Source organism: Bombus vancouverensis, chromosome 10 (assembly GCF_051014615.1).
Source record: "Bombus vancouverensis nearcticus chromosome 10, iyBomVanc1_principal, whole genome shotgun sequence".
NCBI lineage: Eukaryota > Metazoa > Arthropoda > Insecta > Hymenoptera > Apidae > Bombus > Bombus vancouverensis.
In genome coordinates, this window is record NC_134920.1 from 404,738 (window position 1) to 411,071 (window position 6,334).

Here is a 6,334-nt window from a genome sequence, read left to right on the forward strand (position 1 = left end):
TGTTCAAACACACAATTCGTATTTATCTAACTCGACAAAACGCCGTGTCATTGAAACAATAGCATTCTTTGGCTTTTATGTAAATTCCAATAAATTATGATAATGTTCGTGGAGACATTATTGCTACCTATTTTATCTGTCGTGATCCAAATTGATTTGTGGCTACGTATGTATATATATATATTTGTATTTTCTTTTGTTCTTTCTTTTTAATTTATGTGATCTGAGAATTACATTTCTGAGAGTTCGGTGAAATTCGATGCTTTATTTTTATCAGTAGAATCTTCCTTGTCATTGTCAGAACGCAGACGTTTACGCGTTTACGGAAAGTTTAAGGATACAAAAATACAGAAAAATGTAGAAAATATGCAAGAATATGTAAAATATCGAAAGTACAGTACTTCTAATAATACTTAGTAGCATGCTTACAAACAAATTTCTTTTGTATTTCTTGAAATTGCGTAAAGATTCGCGGTAATTATCGGATTTTTGTCCTCTTTTATCTGCTTTTTTTATTCGCAACTTATATGAGATATGAATTAATATTCAACGACGTGCGCTCTGTGCCACGAAATGAATTATCTCGCGTTAAGACTGCGGCAATTCTTACGTTTGATATTTCATTTAACGAACAGCCGCGCGTTCCTGAGTTTAAAAACCGCCACTCTGAACTTACGCTGAGAATAATATCAGGAAAAGCGAACGAGAGATGATTAGAAAGAAAATGCGAGGAGCAGTGAGGGGGATATTACTAGACTGCGCTTTTTTGTGCAAGTATAGCAGGATGTTTGGGAGTGTAAAATTTTAACGAATGCGTATAATATGAAAAAAATATATGAAATATCCAAGGTATAGTTTTATTAAACTTACTTTTTATAATGCTTCGTAGGTAAAACAATTTTCTATCCAGATTCCACTTTCTCAATTATATTTTAAAAAATGCTCGATAAGGAGAACAATTTTCTACCCTTTCTAATTATATCTTCCAAAATTCTTGATAGGTGAAACAATATTCCACCGACGATTTACTTTTTTAATTGTATCCCCCAAAATATGGACCTGCTTAACGTTTAGATATTATTATTTTTTTCGTTGTTACTTGATACGGCTAGCAATTAAATAGTGAGAATAAGAAGAATTGGAAGTGCCATTTTCGAAAAAGAATTTTGGTTTTAAATTGGAAATTAAATTTGGTTTGGACATATATGACACAATTTGTATGGACAATGAAGAGTACGAATCTACGAATTTCGAGGTAAAAGTATTGATATATGTATCGATATTTCTGGTCGTTACAATATCTCTAATCAATACAAAGTTCTAACTGAATGTTAGAATGTTAAACGTTAAAACGTTTAAAACGTTAAAATGTGTATCGAATCGTTGTAATTCCAAAGATGTCAATTGATGTAATGTAATAATAAAGTATAAAGTATAATAAAGTATAAAGTATAATTTCGTCTGTGGTATAATCTTTCTATTCCATTTTGTTACGTCGCACCGCGAGCAATATGGCAACGAGATGTCACCGGATACTCGCAGCGTATCCTCCATAGTTTCAAGTACCTTCCATAAATCTCATAGATTTCCTAGAAAAGGTCCTTCAAACCAAACAAACGTCTGTTTCCGAAGAATTTCTAAAGACTATTGTCTACCCCGACTGGACAAGGGAAAGTTAGTTTTTCTCACGTATGCTGCAACTTTCCTCCCACTAACCACTTTCTCTCGAGGGCGGTTAAGACCCTTCGTTAACCAATTAACAACGAAGCCACTTCCTTCACTCTCCTAACTAAAATCGTCACCAACAAATCCGTATGGTCCCGTGCGCTAGACACACCCATCCTTAGCTTTCCTCCGAGACAGCATCGTCTCCCAAGACAGTTCTGATTTCACATCCTTCGAACGGTCAATATCCTTCCACCGGGTGGGGCACACCCACAGATCAGTCACTCATTCATCTCGTACATATTCTCAACGCGAGAATTGATTGTAATATCAACAAATAAATAAAAAAAAAAAAATCTGGTACATACGCACCAGCGTAACTGCCTTCGTTATAAGTTGTTGGAATAAACGGTGAAATATAACTTACTATACTGTGTCATATTCATTTAACCACCTCTTATCTTAACCGAAACAGGGGAACGACTACTTCGCGGCGTCGATTCACCGAATCGTAGCGAGAATTTACGCCTCTCGCTACTGCGACTGCGTCTCTCCGCGAACGGTCGTAACACATTGATCGACAGAAGTACTAAACTCTAATAACATAAATTTATATATTTTCTATTTCCCAGCCACCAGTTTTATAGATTTTTCTATCTTCTGTACTACCTTTATCCCTTTTATTTTTTCTTACATGAGATTATTGTAAATTTAATATCATTTGTTCGCAATATTTGTCCTTGAATTTGAAATGTCGCGCTTCAATGTTGTGTGTTCGACGTTTTATCCAACGATGTTTATCGAACTAGTTTATGAATACGTACATAATCATTAAAGAATCTATAAACCTTACTAGTTTGTTTCTACTAAGTTTTGTTACAGAAAACATGTTCTCATAAATTTTCAACTTTAATTTATGGAAATTTATTAACCTTAAACTATAAAATCATTCAATGAGTCTTTCCGGATGTTTTTATGTAGTCATAATTTCACATATCAGCACAGCTCCACCAATAGGATAAGAGTTACGTGGAAGCAACAGGGGGGAAGAAGATCATATAGATATCTAAAGGTTATTTTTGTCTCATTCAAGTTTCTGTTAACCGGCTTGGAAATTTCCTGTGCTTGTTTCGACTTTGAAGTCTTAAAAAAAAAATTGTAAGTAAATAGTATATATATAGTATATATATCTCGAGTCAAAGTTTCTCTTTATAAATAATAAACCGTTTAAAAGCTATATTTTGTATGTTTTTTCCTTATTCATAATTAAATAATAAATATGAAATACTTCTACAGACAGCCGACATCCTTCAATTAACCGAACAGCAGATGATTTAAAAATTAGTAGTTGAAAGATATAAATGTTATTACATGTTCATAATTGATCGATAAATTTAAGTATACAATTAGATAGATATAGTATACTTTATTAAGACCTAGATAAAAGACTTTTTTCTCGTTTCTCTTCTCTTACTTAATCACTAAGAGTTATATAACGTTTATTCGATAATTCTGCTTCTCCTGACCTTTCCACAAATGGTTGTTTATATCTCGACATTCTTGGTACTTTTAATCAAATTTTAATAACAGTACTTTACTCGTCAGAAGTAAATAAAAAAGCTCTAGGTAGAAGCAAGGATTTACTTACCTTTCCTTTCTCGAATCTCAGTTAGCAATGTCGTTCCTCTTGAAAGATTTTCCAAGTTTCCAAGACAATTTCCACGCTGGTAACATTGTATACATTTCAAGTATCGTGACCACAGGAACTTGTTGAGGCAATATTGAAGGAAGCAAAGAGAATGAAGAAATTGTAGGAACTATGAGAGACTACTCCTTCTTTCACAACTTATTTTCTCTTCGTTTGGGGGGAAAAACACAAATGAACGTAACGGTTGGTTTCATATACGTTTCAGATATCTGCTACTATCGCATGGAGGAGAATCCTGAAATGAAGGAAGCGAGGAAGAATCAACTTTTGATCGAAACATTTTACTTGACTAAATTCGACCACATTATTGGCAAAAATAAAGGATATATCATTCCTTCTACCGTAAGATTTTTTATCCAAATTTAATGTTAAAATTTTTAGTCTTTGTGCAAACTGGGCCATGTTGTCCATAAAAAATTATTGAAACTTTGTTGCGACAAGACAGCTTTAATTGTTGAGAGCAGAGTGTATCTTTAAAATTCACTCCTGTTAGTTTATGTACAAATGAATTTGCCAAGATTTTCAGCTTTTAGATAATTATTCATGTATCTTCCTCATCAAGTTTGATAGAAATTATTACTATCGTAATCAAAGCAAAGATTAAGATATGTAAAATCATTTCTCTGGATATGACACTCTTGTTTAATGAGTGATAAATGATACCATTCGAAATATCATATTTATATAATATATAATGATACTTATAAGTGTAATCACTTAAGTACAGATATCTGAATTTTTCTCACTGTCACTGACATAGATACGTATTATCGTCCCTTAGATTACTTGACCAGTTTATTTCTTTCATCACTGTGTTATTATATAACAATAATAAATAGTCACATTAAATTAATTTAGTATGATTATGTTGTTTAATAATACGTGTTTCATTGCAAAATATTTAGCGATTGAAGGGCTCATAGGAAACATGAAAGTGAAAGAATACTAGAATCTACAGTTTACGATTTCAATTTCTTTAACGAGATATTTATCATATTACACAATTCCTGTAAATGTATTTGTAATTATATCGCCGAAGAATTGTATTTAATTAAGCTATGAAGTTGTGGAATCGTGAGAAGGATTATTTTTATAGAACTGTCTAATTTCCATTCGACATTGATTCAGGATACACATTACTCTTTTTTACATAATACCAGTTTTGTCATTTTTAATTAACAAATACCTCCAAAGGTTGAAGTTTCTAAAATTATCCATTAAATTCTGACAATAAAATAAAAATCCAAATTCTTCCTAAAAAGCTAGTGATCTTTAGTTAAGAGTTCGATTTTTCACATTTTTCAAGGTAAATTAAATAAATTGTTTAATAGAGGAGGTACAAAATAAATGTATACAAACCTTTTTTCAGACGACATGGGCGGACTTCGTGTTTGCAGCGGCCCTTGAAAATTTCGAGTATATGTTTGGGGCACCAGCTTTGGATAAATATCCAGCTCTTCAAGCATTGAAGAAAAGAATTCATAGAATACCAGCCATTTCTGATTGGCTGATTAGGCGCCCATTCACAAACAGCTAAAAAGCTAAAAACGTGTGGAAAAAAGATGACCAGTACACCAGTATATATATATGTACGCTGGCATCGCTATGTTGGTAAATGTTCGATGTTATACGTGTCGTAAAATGTAACAGTTCTATTTAAAGAAAAAATTTCGTTTCTATGAGTACGTTTAAAGTTTAACTATAAAAAGTCTCATCTGAGCTGTGTTCCTTTATGTGAAGGTATTATTGTGTGTAATATTGTGAATTACGACTTTTCCTCTCCGATATTCGTGAATTGAATCACGGTCAACTCAGCTTGAACTAAAATCCTAACTAAAATCGTCACCAACAAATCCGATGGTCCCGTGCGCTAGACACACCCATCCTTAGCTTTCCTCCGAGACAGCATCGTCTCCCAAGACAGTTCTGATTTTACATCCTTCGAACGGTCAATATCCTTCCACCGGGTAGGACACACCCACAGATCAGTCGCTCATTCATCTCGTACATACGCACCAGCGTAACTGCCTTCGTTATAAATTGTTGGAATAAACGGTGAAATATAACTTACTATACTGTGTCATATTCATTTAACCACCTCTTATCTTAACCGAAACAGGGGAACGACTACTTCGCGGCGTCGATTCACCGAATCGTAGCGAGAATTTACGCCTCTCGCTACTGCGACTGCGTCTCTCCGCGAACGGTGGTAACACATTGATCGACAGAAGTACTAAACTCTAATAACATAAATTTATATATTTTCTATTTCCCAGCCACCAGTTTTATAGATTTTTCTATCTTCTGTACTACCTTTATCCCTTTTATTTTTTCTTACATGAGATTATTGTAAATTTAATATCATTTGTTCGCAATATTTGTCCTTGAATTTGAAATGTCGCGCTTCAATGTTGTGTGTTGTTCGACGTTTTATCCAACGATGTTTATCGAAATAGTTTATGAATACGTACATAATCATTAAAGAATCTATAAACCTTACTAGTTTGTTTTTACTAAGTTTTGTTACAGAAAACATGTTCTCATAAATTTTCAACTTTAATTTATGGAAATTTATTAACCTTAAACTATAAAATCATTCAATGAGTCTTTCCGGATGTTTTTATGTAGACATAATTTCACATATCAGCACAGCTCCACCAATAGGATAAGAGTTACGTGGAAGCAACAGAGGGGAAGAAGAACATATAGATATCTAAAGGTTATTTTTGTCTCATTCAAGTTTCTGTTAACCGGCTTGGAAATTTCCTGTGCTTGTTTCGACTTTGAAGTCTTAAAAAAAAAATTGTAAGTAAATAGTATATATATAGTATATATATCTCGAGTCAAAGTTTCTCTTTATAAATAATAAACCGTTTAAAAGCTATATTTTGTATGTTTTTTCCTTATTCATAATTAAATAATAAATATGAAATACTTCTACAGACAGCCGACATCCTTCAA